Source organism: Euphorbia lathyris, chromosome 1 (genome assembly GCF_963576675.1).
Source record: "Euphorbia lathyris chromosome 1, ddEupLath1.1, whole genome shotgun sequence".
In the NCBI taxonomy this organism is placed as follows: domain Eukaryota; kingdom Viridiplantae; phylum Streptophyta; class Magnoliopsida; order Malpighiales; family Euphorbiaceae; genus Euphorbia; species Euphorbia lathyris.
The window spans coordinates 125905309-125927760 of NC_088910.1; positions in this window are offsets into that span (position 1 = coordinate 125905309).

The following is a 22452-nucleotide window of genomic DNA, read 5'->3' on the forward strand; positions in this document are numbered from 1 at the left end:
TCACTTCAACTAACATTTATGGGCAAAACTTGAAAAAAACGGGAAACAAATCATTTTTTTCATACTTAATGAACAGATATACTTAATGAACAGATATCCTGCAAATCGTAATTAAAAAAAGCTCAAATAATGGAAGAATAAATTAAAACTTTATATACAATTCCTTCTTTTTCAACAATTGACTGCAACAGATCAGAAAAAATGGTTGTATGTATATATTAATTATATAAACTAAATCTCTTTTTGGCTCCGCCTTCATTGAACTCATCAAGATCTTCAGCTTCAAGTAACTTCCAGAAAAAAAGGAAATTATGATCTATCTTTATTCTTTGTATACTAGAGTTTTCTGAATTTAAACTCTTAATTAATCAAGATTCAATCGCAAAAAATGACTGCAACAGATCAGAAGGAACCCACAAAGCATCAATCGGACATGGCCGGTTCGAGTCTAGCCAAGCCCATGGCTTCCCTTTTCCGCTCGAATGCAATAGACTCATCGGTTCGGGGTGAAAATCCTGGCACCTCCTTTAAAAATTATCCCCTCCAAGTCCATGCTGGTTCCACTGGTGATCCACCGGCGCAATACAAGGAAAAGTGGCGGCAACCATTTGTTCCTAGTTATCTTCATTTTTGGTAAACTGTTCTTTTTCTTGCAGTGTTCAAACAAATCTTCTTATTACAGTACGTAATTATCTGTTCATTAAGTATGAAAAAGAAGATTTGTTGCAGCCTATTAAATTCATCTATGAATCACTGAAAGTCCTAGTGAAAATAAATGTTGAACATTGGATGATAAATATCCATCCTTGTGCAAAAAGATTTTGATGGTGTTCTTTCAATTTCATGGCCGTTTTTATAACAAAGAGAGGAAGACGGGGAAGAGAGAGAAAAAATAAAAAAAAATTAAAAATTAAAAAGAGATGGAGAAGATTGTATATTTGATTTTTATTTTTTTTATTTTGGATTTGTTTGTGATAAATAATTAAATAATAAGGGGTTGATTTATAAAAATAAATAAATATAAGGACAAAATTAATTATTTTTCCTTTGACTTTTAACTTTTTTTTTAACACCGTTAGTCAATTTGAACTGTGTTTGCTAACGGAATAAACCTCAAAGATATCTGTTTGTAAACTTTTAAACCACATAGTGTATGTTCGAAAATGGTCCAAACCACAAGGTTTATTTTTATACTTTTCCCCTAAAATTAAACCATAAAAAAAAAATTAAACCGAGGCACTTAAAAACTAAAAATAAACTAAAAAATAGATGTCATCATAGCATTAGTAGGAATATTAAAAACTTTGCAAAGAAAACTGACATGTATTTATTGATTTTCGCATATCAAGAGACCTAAAAAATAAGTGTTCTTCGAAATAATAATAATAGTGTCTTATACGGTACGTAGCTAATAAATATAGCATAATAATTCGAACCTGACATTGTAAATTCAATTATAAATTAATAATACAATATTGAATGAATTAATTTAGTTTTTAATTATGATTTGACATATCAAATGAAAAAAAAAAGAAGAATTAAAAGAATTTATTGTTTAAAGAGATGGATAATTATTTTATAATAAGGTACAAGAATACATTTAGTAACCCCAAATTTAATACAGAAGTAGCTAGATTTACTAGTAAAGATCAAAAAAATTGCACATATATATGGACTCTGAGAGTTATTGTCCATGGAAGAGTTGTGGAAGATCAATGCACCCATTCCCGATTCTCTATCTATCTGTAAAAGTAAAGAGAAATTTTGAGTGTTGATAAAAAAGAATCTCTGAATTTGTTCATCAATCGATAGAAATTAAAAAAGAGAGAGAAAAGAAGAGGGGTGAGTGTGGTGAATTTCCGGTAAAATAGTTTTAACTTAAATATAATGTTAGTTTGTTAATTTTTAATATAAAAACTAGTTAATTGTATTTAAGTAAATCTCAGCCTTTGAAATTTAACTGAGGGTTTTGATTAATGGAACATGACCTCTCATGTTTTTGATCGACAGGAGAGGATCTGATTCCCAATTTTATTTAGTAAAAGCGGAAGGCTAGTCAGAATGGGGAAGGACTATACATGTTGATATCGGGATAACCTTTAGAATACTTGAACACTGCTTCTAATGACCTGTAAAACAGAGAACAGCTAGACAGGGGGCCGGACACCGGCAAACCCTCTCCGATGCCTAAGTTAGTATGAGAATACAAAGCTTATGGAGGAAGTAATGGAGTTTGAGTTAAGCTCCTATTTATAGACATTTGAACTTAGGCTTAGATACACATGTCACTACCATATTGGTCCGGAATCTTCATTCCCTTTCCAAATGGCTTTAGCGTGTATTTGAGATCTAAAGTCATTATTCCTTCATATTTCTGTCACATACCTTTTGAGGACCCTAAATGGGCCGGCCTAAAAGTATGGTTAATAGGCTTTTGAGGACCACTTGAGCTCCAACTTCATTATTCACTATATCACATGTATATTGATCCAAATTGCAAGAATCTTCCTGAATAAAAGAATTATAGAAAGTGAGTGCATGGTTCCACCAAATATAGAGTCGGCAGCTACACCAAACCTAGCGAGGGCACCGCTATTCAGTTCCCCTCGCAGAAGATATGAGAAACAATGATGTGCATGACAGAGATGTTTTGAAGGCAAGCAAGTAGTCCTGCCTCAGTAACAAGGGAACCTCAGTTAAGCGATGCTTGATAAGGTTAACCACAAACATTGAATCACGTTCGATCCAAAGATAAGACCATCCCCTTTTCCAATCAAGCTCAATAGCAAATATTGTCACTTTTAATTCCGTAATATGAGCCGATAAATTGTGGATCGGGAAAGCAAAACAGCCTCGGGGGAACTCAATAAAGATCTAAATATGCCGCCAACACCCGCTGCACTAGGAGCACCCAACATCAAACCATCTGTGTGGACCTTGATCCATCCAGATGGCGGGGGGACTAGTGAACACGAACAATGTTAGAGGCTTTAAGGGGATGAGGGGTAATGCAAGGCTGCTGAACAATGTGAAGTTCCAGGGCACTATTACAAATTGATCTCTTGCTATACCAAGTAGATTCCCAAATCGAGGACCAGAATTTTTGAAGAACATGAAATATATTCAGGTCTAAGTTCTCAAAAATCGCATTGTTCCAACAGTGCAAGACAAGCAAAATAAGGTTTCCAACAACAACAAACCAAAGATTACTAACCCGAGATCCAAATTTTTGATTGAAACAATGGTGCATCACCTTAATTGCGGTCTTAGAAGTTTCAATAATAACTCCAAGCACCAAGCGAATGGCTCTCTCCAAAGCTCTTGAGTGAATAGGCAATCGATGAATAGACGATTAGTTGTTTTTTTAACAGATTTTGCAGGGGCAACAACAAGAGACGATGAAAATTCCCCGTGGGAGCTTGCTATGAATAAGTCGCCATAAGACAAACGAGCGAGAAAGAGGTAAAATATTTTCCCAGACACCAGCGAACCAACTCCAAGCAGCAGCACGTGGAAACAAAAGTCTATAAAATTCTTTAACAGTAAACAAGCCATTGACGGAGCAAGTCCAGACACAGATATCAGTTGTTTCTATACCCTGAGTCATATCCATAATACGATTTTGAACCTCATCATGGAGATTAGGAAGGTTCGACGAAAAATCTTCAATTAAATGGTTATCAATAGATGAAAAGGTAGCTTGATGATGTACATATTCATATTAATTTGGTCTGCAATGGTCGGCTTAATCCAAAGATCAATCCAGAAATTCAAGTTTGAAGTTTTCCCAATCACCAAAATGAGTCCGCTCGAAGATGAAGATAAACATTTTTCACCAAAGTCCAGATTGTTGAGTTGACAACAGAGGATTTTGGAATCACAGAGAACATCCATAATATATTAAATCTTTAAGTTGAACTAAGTATAACAAATTAATTTAATTAGAACAAGAATTATAGAGAAACTCCAGTATACCTTTCAAAGCAATCCTCAGTGGAGACTTCTGAACTCTTCCTGACACCCGTTCTTCATCATCATGGGCTATGACTATGTTCCAACATCTCTACACACCTCTTGGAGTCGTCTGAAGGATAACTAGTGTTGCTTTATAACTCTTAATCTTTTCAAACTAATATGCTATACGGAAGCTAAACATAAGTATCTAACAACTATGAATGTTAAAAGTGGGAGTTTAGAAAGCCATGGAAGGAGAGAAAGAAAGAGTTTATTACTCAAAGCAAGTTATGTCTCATACATCACATGTCTTCTCCTTATATAGGTACAAGATCAAAGGTAAAATTACAAAAAAGAAGATTACATCATTACAAAAGTTAAAAGTACAAAATTTTAGGTTACACGTGTCGAATGCTTCTTATTTTTCTCTTCCACCTCATCTTTACATCTTGCCACCAATTTCTAATGTCTCCACCTCATGCTTCTTCTTTGGACACATCTCTCTTCATATCTTCATCTTTTGCCACGTGTTGATCTTATTGCCACCTTTTCCTTAGGTATTGCCACCTCGTTCTTATATTTCTTATTTTTCTTATACATTTTTATCTCATTTTCTAAACAAATGGATCCTCCTCTTTTTCTGGATGGGCTTCTTCTTTGGGCCTTATGGAGTCAATGTTCATGGGCTTAGGTCTTATGGGCTCAATTCTAATTAAACATGATTTTCCTGGGCCATATATGGATTCATAATGGGCAAATGTTTCTGAACTATGCTTAGATTTCTTATCTATTAATTTCGTATGCATTTCTGTCAGAATCTGTTGACTTGTTTCATCACCCATTTCCATTAAATAATTGATAATTATCATTTCTTCAACTTCTCCATGATTCGATCTAGCTATTATCGCAACCTTTTTATTTCTAATATAGTGTTCTAGTCTACACTTGATTGTATGGCTCCCATGTGCTCTTTTTTCTCCTAACCAAGATTTAAAATTTTCTAATTTACATGGAACTTCCCATTGATAATCGGAATTATCCACATCAATCTTAGTGTTTCTACCAGTTTTAAAGATCTGAGCAATTATTATTAGTTTCCCTTCTAAGTCCATAGCAGCGTCAAAAATTTGAACACAAAATATTCCTCTTCCAAATCTCAATCCAAGTTCGTCAATGAATCTGGGTATGATAGATGGGAGTTTTGAAACACTATTAAGGCTCTCATCATTCATGACTTTGTCCAGAAATCCATATCTAAATAGTTTCTGAACAACATCTGGACTGCAGTCTTCTGAGCATATATACCTAGGGTATTTGGTCATCTTAATGGTTCTATATACGGTTTGACTCTTCTTATATGTAAAAAATTTCATGATATTCTTATATGCTTCTTGTTGGTCCCTAGTAATTAGTTCCAAGGGGGGGTTAGGAACTAATATAATTTTTTCGCGTTTAATTATGCTGACTGGAAGTTATTTTAGGAGTTTGTTAACTCAGCTTTTGGTCAGCTTGGTGAGATATATTTTAAGACAGCTTTAGTCAGATGTTGACTAAAGATATTTTCTTGTGAGTTAGGAATTGACACGTTTGGAGGTCAGCTTCTAACTCAGCACCACTTATTTACTCAAGGTCAGCTTTGGCAATTTATATGCTGAGTAAATAAAGCAAACAACACATGCAATATGAGAGAGAGTTTAGAGATTACTCAATATCACTTATCCTGGTTCGGCCTCTCTGCCTACATCCAGTCCCCAGAGTCCTCCGGGCTTTTTGAATCCAATACTGAGCTCTTTAACGGTAGAGCACAAACCAATTACAAGGCAGTTGAATATGCAAGAGTACCTTCCTCTATTCGTCTACTCAACTCCTACTAAGTGCTACAACCCAGCACCTAGATTTCTCTACCACTGAATGCTTACAACCAAGCACTCAGCTTAACACTCTCAATATTCCTATTGATCACAAACTTGTTCTGTTTCAACTAAAGAACACTTTAGATGATTACAAAACAATCAATCTAGCATTTACACAGAGAATCGAAAAGTTGGTGTAAGATTTTTTTTTTTTTTGTATTTGAGTGCTTTCAAGATTTTCTCTCTTTGTATTTTTCTCTTGATGCTTCAGTGATTATCCAAGGTTCTTCATTGCCCTTTTATAGAAGGAAAACTGCAGATTTGGATCGTTTGAATTGTTGTTACCGTTAACACCAAAACAACTCTTTTGGGGGACAGATTCTGGTCAGCTTCAGTCTGTTCCGCCATTCCCTTCCTCTGTTTTCTTCAGGCGACAGGTTTTGTCTTATTGCACCAGACTTGTCTTATTGCGCCAGTTGTCTTTTACCAATAATCCAATGACCCATGTTTCTTGGAATTAGTCTTTTGTGTGTCTTCGAGGTTCCAATTATTGGTGCAGAAGATTGACAGAGTTTGTCCTTTAGTGAACAGATCCTTCATGCTGTCCTAACTGTCACTCAGCTTCATTCGTTATCTTCGGATGTTCAACTTCTAAGCTGAGTTCCTTCTTGGTCAGCTCCGTTCTGTTTAAGCGCTTCTGAAAAAGTCTTCTAATTCAGTCAGCTTCGTTCTGGCAACTTTTTTGAAGAGAACTTCTGATACTGAGTTCTTCTCCACTCAGCTTTCATTCTGACATGCTGAGTTCCGTTCTACTCAGCTTTGCTTGTGCTGACTTTTGTCCTGTCTTTACTTTATATATATATTTTTGCACTCAATATTGAACAAACACATTAGTACAATTAAATCAAAGCATTTAAACTTAATTGCCTCTTAATCATGGATGATTTTGTCAAATCAAAATCTTGTGGAAAAGGTGTTTCAACACTTCTGTCATTTCTGAAGGAAATTGTAACACCTGAGAGGTTGTGATTTCTGATGACTTCTGATTAACCAGCTTCGAATGGTTCAGGGTGGTGGCTCATGAGAGTCCACTTGATGACGTTGGTATATCAATGGGCTTCTTATGAAGATCTCCTAACAAATCGTAAGATGATCTAGGAGTCATGGTTCTTATATTCTGATTGTTCTGAGACTGGAGTTTCTTGAGTTCTTCCTCAAGGTTGTCCAGAAAGTTCTCATGATTTCTGATCATTGCCAGCATCTGGCGGTTCTGATTTCTGATATTCGCTGGAAGATTATCTCCATTCCTGCTCAAAAAATCAGCTAAGATATTTCGTTTTCCAGATATAGGTTTAACAACAAAATTATAGCAATTGAAAAAACTTTGCCAATGCCTTATTTTGTTAAGTTCTGGTAGGGGATCTATTTTATTTCTGATAAATGCTCCTAATTGTGTATTATCTGTTCTTATTATAAATTCTATGAGTATCAAATGATATCTAAAACCTTTAATTCCATTTTTAACAGCTAGTAGTTCTTTCTCATTAATATGATAATTTTTCTCTGATGGTTTCCAAATTCCTGATCTATAGCCACATATCAAAGGAGTTTCTTTATCTATATCTTCTTTTCTATATGCGATGAGGACTGCCCCCCACCCGATATCACTAGCATCTGTATATAATTCTAATTGATCATTATCATTAGGTAGTCTTAATTTTGGGAGAACTTTTACTGCTTCTTTTATTTTTCTTATAGTATTAGTATGAGTTGTCGTCTATTCAAATGATTTATGTTTCTTAATTAACGCTTGCAAGGGTTGCCGTAATGTTGGTAAGTCTTTTATATAATCTGATTCATAATTTATTATTCCTAGAAATTATTGGACTTCTTTCTTAGTATCTAATTTTTCTTTAAAATTTTCGATTCTAGTTACTATATGATCTTGTAGTTGTAGTCCTTCACTATCTATTATATATCCTAAATATTCTATTTTATTTTTAAAGATTTTTTATTTCTTTTCGGATAACAGGATTCCATGTTGTCTTACCGTTTTTATAAATGCATCTAGGTGCTGTAAATGGTCTGCTATATTATTACTGTAGATTAATATATCATCTACATAAACTACACAGAATTCATTTAATTGTCTAAATATCGTATCCATTCTTCGTTGAAATATCTGGGGTGCATTTTTCAAACCAAAAGGTAACACAATCCATTCATAATGTCCTTGTGGTGCACTAAATGCTGTTAAATGTCTTGATTCTTTAGTAAGCTTAATTTGCCAAAATCCACTTTTACAATCAAATTTACTGAACCACTTTTTTCCTGATAATCTATTAATTAAATTTCTCTTATAAGGTAAAAATTATCCATCAAAATTTGTTTTCTTATTTAGTTCTCTATAATCTATTACCATTCTCGCTTTGCCTCTCTTTTGTTCGCTATGTTTTCTTACTAAGAATGCAGGGCTACTATGAGGGCTTTTACTTTCTTGAATTAGTTTTAAGTCTAATAATTCTTTTATTTGTATTTCAAATTCCTTTTGATCATCAGGACTATATCTTATTGGTCTAGTTCGAACAACATCATTAGGGTTTATGAGTTCTATCTTAGCATATATCTTTTCTTTTTCCCACAAGGTTATGGGGTTTTATCCAAAGTTTATATTTAAATGGTCTAAATATTGCTGTTTTAAAAGTTCTAAATTATGATCTCTGGTTGTTTTGATATTACGTATTGTGAGTGGATATAAAGGTAGGACTCGCTTAATGATAATCCATTTATTACAAGGAGTTAAAAGACTTATGGTTTCAGGTTTGATAAGCCGGACTTTAAAGAAATCAAGGAAATTATTTCCTAATAATATATGTTGTTTCATATTATTTTCTTGATAAATTATGGGTAATCGAAAGATTGTCTTGTTAAGTATTAATCTCATATTTTCGGCTATAATATCTAATTCTTTCATTTGTTCTTTAAATTCTGTAACTCTGACCTTATGTCCTTTAGATCTTTTCCATTTATGGGGAACTAGTACATCTTGCTTAGCTAAACATATATCAGCTCCACTATCTATAAATATGCGGCGTTTTATAATCTTATTAGGTTTATATTCTACTGGTGCTTCTACATATATGGCTACCATTAGTTATCAGTGTTACTATCTTCATATTCTATTGGTTCTAATTCCGAGTTATCATCTTCTGTTTCAGTAACATAAAACTCATCTTCTTTATGCCATTTATCATCGCTGGCTCTTATTTGTTCTAGACTCATTATAAATTCTGTTGTTCCTATATATTTTACACCTTTTTGTTTTAATTTAGGGCATTTATTAGCATAATGTCCTTTCTCATTACAATGCCAACATTTACATCCTGTAAGCTTAGTATTTTTATCCCTTAGTGGTCTTTCTCGTCTTGTCCTAAACTTTCGTTTATATCTAAATCTGTTCCTATTTTCTGGATTATTGTTATATCGTCTAAATCTTTTTCGTCGAAATCGTCCATTATCATACTTGTTAGTATAAGACTTCTTATATGTAGGATTATGTCTATAAGTGCGATTAGGATTATATCGTCTATATTTTCTCATAACTTTATCATCACAACAAAAAACTAACCGCTTTTCCGTGAATCCACATATTTCTCGTAATCCTAGTTTCTTATCCTTTTTAACCTTTTGTTGAACTCTATATTCTTTACATTTTCGCATAAGATAAGCTCGTAGTACTCTAATTCTTTCTCCTAATGTATTTTCTTTTGGTTCTAATTGAGTATATTCTTTTGAAACTTCTACGTTGTATGGGTTTGGTAAGTGGTCATAATATTGTTGTTGATATATCAATCCTTCTTGTGGTAAAAATCTAGCTTCATAAAAGAACTTAGTAAAACTGATAGTATATTCTGGTAATTTACTAATTTTACAACATTTCATGTTATTCAAATTCATTATTATTTCAGCCTTTCTTTCAGCAAATACTGTTTCTCTAGCCACTAGCCATCTTTCTCCTAAAAATTCTCTTTTTAATACCATATCAAATAATAATAACATTGATTTCCAATCATGAGCACAAGCTTCTATTTGTGGTCTTAATTGGTGAATTATGGATTCCATCCAAAATCCTACTTTTCCTATCATTGTTTTAGAGATTAGGTCATACATATAATCTAAATTTTCAGTGTGAGATGAATTCATTAAGGCTATGTACATTCCTAAATTCCAATCATTTATTCGTCTACTTATTTCTTGTTCATCATAGACATTATCTAAATCTAAAAAATATCCATTTGGATTTAATCCTTGAGACATAGATCCTATAAATTCTTTAAAGTCTCCTTGTTGGCCTATAGGTATATGTCGTGGAATTGTAGGTGCTTTTTTAGTTACTACGTCTAAATTGGGGTCTATCATTTTTTCTGCTGGATAATTATCGGCATCTTCGTTTACTATATTTTCTGATCCTATATCCGATTCTTCATACCTAGTGTATTCATTGTTTTCTATATCACTTTCTGGTTCTTCTTCTATTATTGTATTAATATTTTTCATTTGTTTTAATGCTTTCATTATTTGGTTATTTTCTTCTATTAATTTTGTTTCATCTTTATTTTCTTCTTCTATATACCCAATGATTTTTAGTTTATTTTCACTTTGATTATCTGAACTATCTGAACTATCACTACTACTGTTACTGACAATGTTTTAAAAACCGGACCGAAAGTCGAACCGATCTGATAACTGGGTCAGGGGTCAATGGGTTCAACCGGTTGACTCGGATTGGTTGAACCGGATTATATTCTAAAATATATATAATATATATATATATGTATAAATTTATCAAAAATAAAAATGTATAAATTAATATAAAAATAGCTTTTTATTGTTTGAGAATAAACGTTTTTTTATCTCTAAATAAAAGTCCCAAAAGTCCCAGTACTCAACTTTATTATTTCTTGGAAACCAATAAAAATAGCTCTTCTCAAGATCTTGAGAAGAGGAAACGTTTCCCATACAAAACTAATAAAAAAATAATATTAAAATCTTTTGTCTTCTTTCTTTACTCTCTCTTCTTCCTCTCTCTCCTTTCAAAAATATTTATGAAAGTCTCCTAACTTTGGAAGAACACCGATTCTGGAAAATGAAAAGTAAAGCTTGTGGATTGAGTGGATTACACCAACACAACAAAGATAACATGTAGAATCAAATGTTCTCTTTTGTTTGGTTTTTAATTTTAGGTTTTATAGATTTTGATTTTCTCCATCTCCTCTTTTCTTCATCTTCTCACTATGTTCGCCGGCGGTTTAAATACGGTCCAACAGAGTAGCAGCTACAAGTTAGGGAGGGTCGCTTACACTTTTTCAATTTTTTTTCAAAAAACCGGGGTGAATCCGGTTCAACGGTTCACTACCGGTTCACCGGTTTTGGCCGGGTTGTGACGGGTTAATATACTTGACCCTTAATGTATACAACCGGACCGGACAAATGGCCGGTTCACGGTTGAACCGGTTCAACCAGCCGGTCCGGTCCGGTTTTTAAAACCATGGTTACTGATGTGAATAGTTTTCCTTTTTACTTCTTTAACCATTGTTCTTAAGACTCTTACTTCTTTCTTTAACTCTTTTAATTCATCTGTAATGTGGATTAGCTCTGTTTTTGTTTGTTTTAGTTCTAACTTTGTTTCTTTTAATTCTTTTTTAGTGTTTTTAAACTTATGTTTATATTTTTTATATTTTTCGACCCATTCTGTACTCGAATTTATGACTAATTTTATGTTTTCTTTTTGCAGGTCTTTGATTTCTTTATGTTGTTTTTCTATTTTTAGTTGAAGGTATTCGACTTCGATGCTTACGTCTATATTGGATATTTTAGCATCATTGTCTTTGAGTTTTCTGTTTTTTAGTGGTTCATATTTGTATTTTTCTTTTTCAATAATTTCTTGGACGTGATTTTTGAGAAATGTTATTACACTATGTTCTTGTTCTGCCATTAGATTAGAATTGTCCTTTTTTGTGTAAATCTGTTAAAAGATCTAAGGTTTTATTTACTTTTGTAGGGATTTTAGGTTTTATTTCACTTATATCCATCATTATTGGTTCCTTGCTTCGTCTCCAAGCATCTATGAGTAATATTTCTGGAGTTTTAGTCTGTGTTATAGTAACGTTTAGATTTTCTCCTGAGGTAATGCTAGAGCTTTCTTCTATGGGTCTCTTTCTTTTGTCGATATTAGCTACTAACATGTTTAATTTTTCCAAAATTATCTTAAACGTTGGTATTTCCGATGTATTCCACAGTTTTGTTAATTCCTGTGTTATCATTTCTTGGATTTGAATATGATTTTCTCGTATTAAACTAAGAGTATTCTTCAATTGTTCTTTTGCTACAATCTCTGTCCATATTTGGTCTAATTTTTGGTTAGGATCACTCATCTTTGTAGATTCTTTTTATCCATCCATCTTCAAGTTTGATCCATTCTTTCTTAGGTTTCTCTAATAAAGATTTTAATTGTTTGATCTCACATTCTAATCTTTGTTGTTTAGATTCAATTTCTAAATATTTTATTTGAGATTCTAATATTGTTTCCGCCATAATAGTTTTTATTGTTTGTAATTGTCTCTCTTTTTTATCAAGTTGTTGTCGTATGTTCATATTTTATTTATATACCTTATTTTGTTTTGGTCCTCTATCGTAATTTCTTTATTATTTATCTTATATTTTATTTTATTTAAACAACCGTATCCTAATAATAGTGCATATGTACTATCATATTCTGTTACTCATACGATTATCTCATATTCTAGATCTTGAATTTTAAATCTAATTCTTATACTTCTAGTTATGATTATTTCTCTAGTACTATTCAGACAATTATAAATTTGTGGTTCTATTAGTTCACATTTATTCTCATTTATTTTGCTAATATGTACTAAACTTTTTGTTCCAGTATTAATTTCAGCTATACATTCAGTTGCTAGTAGCTCATCAAATAATATTACTTTTATGCATAACTTATCTTCATAATATGTATGTAATAAATCTAGGGTTCTCGGTTGTCTTATTATTTCTTTCTTAAAACTTAACCTTCCTCCTTCTATCCTAGGAAATAATTTCTGGATTGGTTGTAGTTTTCTAGAATTAAAATCTATACATATTTCGTTTGGTATTGCTATTATGGAGTTTTCCTTATGTTCTACTGATTCTAATATTTCCTGGTATAATTTTGGTACTAATATATCCCTATCATTTTGTTTTCTTATATGATGATACCTGTAAGGGCATATATCATTTTTATTTCTATACTAATTATTTTACTTCCCGGGGGCATTCTTATTCCTTCTAATTTATAATAGAGTGTTAAAGCTAGATCTTTATGTTTATCTTCTAATGAGACACTAAAATCTGGTTGAATTGTGAATTTAAGTCTCTGATACCATTTATGTACTGAAGATTTTTCTACTATGTGCAGGATCGCTCTTATGACCCTAAAAAGGGTAGGAATACAAACGAACATTGAAGTAAACATTTTTATATGAAATTTAACATCCATAATATATTAAATCTTTAAGTTTAACTAAGTATAACAAATTAATTTAATTAGAACAAGAATTATAGAGAAACTCCAGTATACCTTTCAAAGCAATCCTCAGTGGAGACTTCTGAACTCTGCCTGACACCCGTTCTTCATCATCATGGGCTATGGCTATGTTCCAGCATCTCTACACACCTCTTGGAGTCGTCTGAAGGATAACTAGTGTTTCTTTATAACTCTTAATCTTTTCAAACTAATATGCTATACAGAAGTTAAACGTAAGTATCTAACAACTATGAATGTTAAAAGGGGGAGTTTAGAAAGCCATGGAAGGAGAGAAAGAAAGAGTTTATTACTCAAAGCAAGTTATGTCTCATACATCATATGTCTTCTCCTTATATAGGTACAAGATCAAAGATAAAATTACAAAAAAGAGTTTTTGACTTAGAAGATGAAGTAAAAAGATTAGAAGAAAAACGTAGAGAGCAAGAAGAGACAATAGAAATTCAAAAACAAATAATCACTGAAAGTTATAGACATATTCAAGCTTTAATCAATGGAAGAGAATAAAGAAATAGCAGAACAACCCCATACAGAAAAAACTAATATCTACTATCAAATGGATACATATGAAGGTGGTATAACTCAAACTTTAAGTTTTAAACCAGATATTTATAAAAAAATACAGGATGAAACTGAAGAACTCTCTGTAAATAAGATATTTAAAACGAAATGGTTTGATAGAAATAAAAATATAAGATATATTGTTCAGAAGTATGAGAATATTATAGATACAACTACTATAAATGGTAGAGCAAGGATAAATTTAATAACAGATGACGTAATAAAAAGAGAATTATCAAAATTATCACATAAAGAATCAAAGAAATATAAGAATATTTACTTTGAAGGAATAGAATTCACTATAAAAGCATATTTTCAGAAAAATATCGAGGTTTGAGTAGCTTAATAATAAAATTCCTACAGTCAACCAAGTTCCACACCATTTTTCCAATGAAGGTCTTATTGAAAGAAAACAAATTTTTTATTCCCAACTTGCCATATTTAAGACTGAGACAACAGATTTTCATGGGCAATGTTATGAATTCAATCCAGAAGAAATTTCTAATACAAAGGTTTAATCTCTTAATTAGCAAACTCGGCCATTTATAAATGATGAATCAGTGAACAAATTATCGAGTGAGAGCCGACTTAATCAGACATAATCTCCCAGCCTTTCCATTTACTAAAATTATTGATGAATATATCAGCAAGTGAATGAAGCCGATAGGCCCTAGCAGCCCCAAAAATCAAAGGAACCCCCAAGTAATTGAATGGTTGCACCCTAATGTGAATCCCGATGATATTAACAAGGAAATCAACACGACTCCGGGTTCAATGTCTACCAAAATATATTGCCGATTTGCTATAGTTCAATGTCTGCCCCGAGATTGACCTAGAAAAATAAAAAGCTCTTAATTATCTGCATATTTCTCACATTTGCTCGGTCGTGAAATATATTAACCCATATTAAGAAACACACCATCATTTTCTAATTTGTTTAGCTAACTGCTGAAAAATTCCTCGGTGGTGCCGAAAAGAATAGGTGAAAGAAGAGTACCTTGTCTGAATCCCCTAGAACAATGGATTTACCCTCTCACTCTGGCACCCATTAAAATAGAAATTATGGATAAAGATAAGATGTTTACAATCTAATCCCAAAAAATAAGAGAGAACTTGAAGGCCTCTACCACCGAAATTAAAAATTTCCAGTCACAAGTGTCAAAGGCTTTCCTAATATCAATATTCAGGGCCATATTACCTTAAAAGTATTATTTTGTTAACATGTTAACACCATCATAGGAAGTAGTGATGCAATGATGGATGATGTGGCCTTTAATAAACTCGAATTGATTCATAGAAACATAAGTAATAATGGCTAACCCATCAACAAGAATCTTCGAAATGATTTTGAAGGAGAAGTTACTCATCAGAATTGGCCTATAATGTTCCACCTGTGAAGTCCCTAGGGACTTCGGCAGCAAAATCATCATATTAGAGTTAAGACTCAGTAAAATGTGCCCATTGGTGAAGAAACCATAGACCATATTACAAATATCCAAGCCCGTGGTATCCTAAAAATGTTGGGAAAATAACCAGTGAAGCCATCACGCCTAGGAGCATTGTCTCTATCTGTAAGAAATACTAATGTACATACGGTGGTTTTCACCTGGTCAGTGACTGACCAAGTGAATTTGGTCAGTCACCGTTAGATCTAGGCTTATTACAATTATATGGTGGAGATTAAAACAATCATACGGCTTAGATTTACACCTCCTAAATCTAACGGTGGCATACCAAATTCACTTGGTCAGTCACTGACCAGGTGAAAACCACCGAAAGTACGTATATCATCAATGGTTGGGGCTTAGTTAGGAAATCGTTTTCTTTAGTCGAGACAATGGAGGGCATAACCTCATAAATAGGGTTAAGGTTCGTTGGGGTGTAACTTTTAGGGCATAAGTCGCCGAAGTACTGATTAGCAATCTTCCAGAGAATTAGAAATAACCCTATCAATCACCAAAAAATCAATACCCATCTGCAACATTTTAGCTGCCAAAGTCACCTTGTGGAAAAGGAAGATGAATGAGCCATGAAAGCCAATAAAGGGAATCGGCAGCGCCAACGTTGAGGTTTAGGCTGACGGCTTAGCCCTAGGTAATCATCTTCTATGTTGTTTGCTCTATTTGAAAACACAAATATGTGATTTAAAAGTTTACAAGTAAAAGTACATTACATGTTTTGTTAACAAAATCCACTATTTGAATTATACTATAATGATGTGTATAATTGATGACCAGTACATTTTTGTCTTTAGAAAAAACTAAATTTACATGTTAGCAAAATACATTTCGCAAAACACAACCCCCAAATCAAAATCATACATCACATAGTGACATTTTGCAGTTCATTGTTCTTGTTTGATGTTTGCTAGTCTTGTTTATTGTTAGGCGTATACTTTTATTATTATTATTAGTGTTTGATAAAATTATTTTCAACTGCTGCTATTAGGATATAAATGACTAATATGAGTATGTTTTAAATCAAACAATAAATTAATATAGAAATTTAATCCAAAAATAATTCAAATAATTAAATAAAATTTGCAAAAGAAAAATTATAAACAACTTCATTTTTATTCAACTAGAAGAAATAAAATTTGCAAAAATAATTGCTCCGACTATAGAAATTAAAATCAACTACACTACAACTACCAAACATGAAAAAGTGAAATAAAAACGGTCTTTCTAATTTTTTACTAATTTGACAGTTTATTAATTAAATTCACTTTTAAATTCATTTTATACAACTGCAATTTAATTTGAAAGGTTATGTTTTGTCGAGATGTAAATACAATTTTTTTTTCAAAGATAAAAATATCATTGATTGTAATTAGAACCCACCAGTCTAATTTAAAATATTATGTTCGTTAATAAAATATACCACATACCTCTATTTGTAACTTTTTAAATCACATGCATGTATATGTAGATAGAACAAACCATATATATATATATATTTTAACTTTTCTCTAGATATAACCTTAATTAGGTTTAATACATCTATTGTTCCGGTATTTGGTCCAAAACTTCAATAAGCCTCTTAATTAAGATTTTTGTTAAATGGTAAGAAACTCAAGATTCATTGATATCAGGGACGACTTTAGGGGAAGGCGGTTTAGGCGTCTATCTAGGGCCTCCTGTTTAGAGAGCCTTCGATCTTTTTTTTTTTTTTTTTTATAAAATATACAACTAATTTTAATTATAATATAATAATTGTTGAGATCTCAATTATTAAAATTTATCTTCATAGATAATTATTATACTGTAACTGAATTTAATATCAATCATATATAGAAAACAAGAATGCAATGTGCTAACGGAATCGAAAATCGACAACAATAACTTACATTATCTTTTTTTTTTTATTAATCACAGTCTTTTAATAACAATAAAATAACAAGGAGCTCCAAAATTTATTTTACCTAAGTTATAAAATTTAGCCATATGGTGGTTACTCGGGAGAGCAAATTTAGCTTATATATATAAAACAATACAATTTTAAGCCTAAAATTTATGGGATGGTACAGTTCAACCTCATTCACGAAAAATGAGTTTTTTTCACTAGATATGGGCAATTTTAAGTCTTATTGGATGGTCAGGTCACAATGCTAGAAGTTGAAGAATCGCCAAAATATAAAATTGCATATGGGAAAAAACTTATCTTTCATTAATAAACCTTGAAATCACATTGTTTTATATACGACGTTAAATATGTTTCCCTCCAATAACCATATTTGTACCTTATCTAGCAGTAATATAACAGTTAATTGTTTCATTCTTTCCAAATTTGAAAAAAAAAAAAATTCTACTAGTTCTTCTTGATTGAGTCAAAAATTTATTATATTTTATATTATATTAAATTTAAATTTGTAAAAAATTGGAGTATGTAAACTTTCTAGGGACTCTAAAAATTCTGAAACCGTATTTAATTAACATATATAAGTATTTTTCGACACTTTCATAGAAAAATCTAAAACTCTCTTTTTTTATAGTTTTCATGAAGTTTTCCTCGAACCCCTAACCGACATGGTTGCTTGCTTCTGAAGGTAAATTTTGTAATAAACTTAATGATTATATATAAAATTACAACTAAATTATAGTACCGAAATTAATTATAAATGGTTTAAAAAAAAAAGAAATTAATTATAAATATTTTCTTTAGAGTTAGAACCTCATGTCCATTTTTACTGGGCAAATAAGATAAACCCATATGGAAAAATATGGCCCAGAGCTTGCTCTCAAGTTGGGCCGCATGGCCCAGACTTTTGTATCCTAATTAGGGTCCAGCCGGTTCTCCTTTTTATATAGTTTCTTTTCATTATTTTCCAGTCAGCATTAAATTTAAGGTGAAATTACCTATTAATTTTTATTTACATTCATAAAAAAATTTCTATATTAAATTCGAACATTCTGAATTTTATTTTTATTTTTATCAAATTTTCAATTATTTATCTATGGAAAAAAAATATTTAAAAAAAAGCCAACAGATACAACATTTAAATAAATTTGTTTCAGAATATGGAGAAATTTTACAGTACTCCAGAAGTAATACTCCCGACCAATCAAAATTGTTTTTAATCCCACTACATGAGCATGATTGGTGGAAAAAAATATATACATATGTCATACATTGATTGGTAGGGAGTATTACTTCATGAGTACCCTAAAATTACTCCAGAATATGAGCAACTTATAAATAATTCATCCAATCATATCTATTGTGTAAATTATCCTAAAATTTAAAGTGTTTATTTAGTGGTGACGCTCTTAGCCTAGTGGTTGAGAGCTTACCTATGACTAGGGAAGTAATGGGTTCGAATCACATCCGGGTCTGGTGTGAATTTTTCTTTCTTCTTTAGTGTAAGCGTATTGTGCGCAATTTTTTTTAAAAAAAGTGTTTATTTAGAATTGAAAAATAATTAATGACAACTATTTAAAAAAATCATTTAACTAAAAGCAACAACACATAATAAATAAATAGAGATAAAATACAAAAATACCATAACGTTTATATTCAGAAGCAATTTTACCCTTAACATCTAAAATGATGCAATTTTACCTCTAACGTTGGTTGTCAAGAGCAATTTTACCCTAATATTGACAAGTTGGGTCAATTTCACATCATTATAAAACGCATATATTTTGTTTCTTATTCTGCACCAATTGCATATCCGTTGTTTCTAAAAAAAGATCATATTTTTTTTTGTAATTTAATAATAGAATTGGAGACTTTTTTTTTTCAATTTGATGAAATATTTGAATTTTTTGTCCAACTCGTATAAAATACAGTATCTTTTTTAATTTTTATTTTATTTTTTTCACGTCTAATCATATGTTTGTGATTTGTTACTAATTAATGATAAAATAACTCACATATGAAATGTAGATAAGAAGACTCACGTAAAAAACAATTTAATGAATTATTTCTCAAATTGATCCAACTTATCAACGTTAGGAGTAAAATTGCTCTTAGCTGCCAATATTAGAAGTAAAATTACACCATTTTGAATGTTAGAAGTAAAATTTCTCCTGGCCATAAACATTAAAGGTATTTTTGCAGCTTATCCCAAATAAATATTAACAAAAAAAATAAAAAAGCACCACCTAAAGTAAATAGGATCTTAATCTTATTGTTGTAACCAATATTTATTTTTTTCAAATTTCATGTACATAACATAATTCCAATTCCAAAATACCTAGCAATTATAACGGGTAAAACAAATTCATATTCTTTGAATTATAATGCTACTCATGCTATGCTATGGTTCCTAAACTTCACTTCTTATCATAAAAATTCCTTAGATTTTATATTAATCAGTATTGTAACACTAAAATTTATATCTGCCAAAATTCCTAAAAATAACGATGTAAACAATTTTGCCTATATCATTGACTCTTTTTTTTTTTTAATTTATATAACCATATATTATAGGGTTAGGCTATACTTACTTTGTTTTTAACAAAGACAAAGTAAACTCATCAAATGGTAGAAAAAACAAAATAATGCTTACTTTGTCAAAAACAAAGTAAGTATAGAAGACACCATATATTATAATCAAACACTTATTTCACCTCTCATCCTATCTTGTTCTTTCATGTGTAATTTTTTTATTTATTTAGACTTTAATATTACAGTAATATCATGTTTAAAGATTATTATATTTAGTATTAGGAAAATATATTACATTTATTGTTTTCACATGGTGATTGGAATAAATCAGGAAGGTTACAGATACATAATTAAATAGAGAGCTATTGTAATTATGGTGATTAGAATAAATTAGAAAATTTACAATTCATAGTCAAATAGAGCTAGATGTTAATCATTGATTGTGTGAATATTTTTGTATAAAACCCTATTTGAAAAGAATTAATCAAGGAAACAAATTATTTCATGGTATCAGATTTCCAGGATATCAAAACTCTTCGTTTTTCCTGTCGTTCTCTATTGCTTCTTCTTCTTCTTCTCTATTATTCAGCCTTCTTCTTTTTCTTTTTCTCTTCTCCAACCATGTCGGACTCCAAAAACCAATTTCATTCGGCTCTAGCCGTATCTAATATCAAATCACACATCCCGACAACACTGTTTCACGGCAGCCGGAACAACCAGCCACGAAACAGAGGCCGAGACGGCGACCAAACTTCTTACCGAGATAATAAAGGCGGCCGTCAATTTGCTGAATGCAGCAGACAACATCACCATTTTTTCCTAATAATATGACCTCTTAATATTAAAAACCTTATAACTAATTCTTCACTTATCCAAATGAACTAATTCTTGTTTCATTTTACTTTAGACTCATATATTCACATCATACTAAAATTTTATGAGGTATACATAATGTATTATAAAATTTCTGTTCAAGTCATATTTTAATAATGATTTATCTGTATTAGTTACACTAAATTACTCATAACTCGAAACGATCTGTTTCTTTTTCCTACTTAAACTAGACAAACGGGGGTATAACATATCCAGAATTCAGAATTTTATGAGTTTTTTCATAATTTATAATAAAATTTACAATTTGACCTTGTGTAAATACATATGCAAAACAACACACATGAACTTCTTTACTAGTTATATCCTAACATACAAATTCCATATTAGCCAAACTTTCCAGAACACTAGTTAAGACATAAATGAACATTTCTCATTAGTATCACATCTCTAAACTAAGTCTTTAAAGGCTTAAAAAACATGCAACAAAGATAACTTCATGTGTAGAATCCAGCTTAGAGCTAGTCTAATAGATTATACCATAAATACTCTCCAAATTGCATGCAACAAATGTTGGGGTTTAGCTAAGACATAAACTCAAATTTTTCTCTTCTTCAACTCCCTCAAAATCAGCTTCCAATGGCATGAAATAATTTGTTCTTCACTTAAATATCTATTGCATATACTTTCACTTATCCTAATATTATTATCTATATAAATTTATCATGTGCCAATGATATAATGACATGTAAAATGCAAATATTATTTTCTAATTTCCCTAATTAATGTCATGTACTGCATATATCTATATGTAATAAAATGCACAAGTTGAGATGTTACGATTTCTAGACTCCTTCCTGTTGAAACACCTTTTCACATGATTTTGATTTGACAAAATTATTTAAGTTAATCCCATGATTAAGACAATTAAATTTATGTGCTTTGATTTAATTGTACTAATGTGTTTGTTTAATGTTAAGTATAATTATAAACGAGAACAGAAATAAAAAGTAAGATAGAATGAAGTCAGCATGAGCCACAGAAGCTGAGTAGAACACAACTCAGCATCATAGAAGAAAAGTCTTCTTCAGAACAAACGCTTGAAGACGAAGCTGACCGAAGAAGCTGAGTAAAACGTGACTCAGCCTCGCCAGAGACAAAGATCGAAGGCAACGTCTATTAAAGTCAAGATGAGTGTTCATCAGGACAGCGTCAATGTTCCGTTAACTAAAAGACAAGATCCGACAGTGATCTGCGCCAATTCAAAAGCTTTGAAATTACGCAAGGAGACAGTTTCGAGACGCATGGGTCAACTGGCATTTGGCTAAAAGACGAAACTGGCGCTAGAAGACGAACCTGGTGGAAGAAGACAAGCCTGACGCCTGCTAATTTCAGACGACATGATTGGCCTGCAAAACTGTATGCTGACCAGTGAATGATGCAAGAAGACCATTTGAATTCAACGGATAGATTCGAATTCAAATGATTGAGGCATCAGATTTCACTATAAAAGGACAAGTTCATCTCTTGGATCCTTTGCCGAAGTACAAAAGAGAAAAGCATACATACAAGCACATACAAACAAGAAAAAGCAAATACTTACACCCAAATCCTATTTCTGTGTAAAAGTCTAGATTGAATTTGTATTCATCTAAAGTGTTCTTCATCTAGAAAGAACAAATCTGTATCAATTGTAAAGATTGAGAGAGTGGTGCTGAGTACTCGGTTTTAGTACTCAGCGGTAGAGAAAATCTGAGTGTTTGGTTA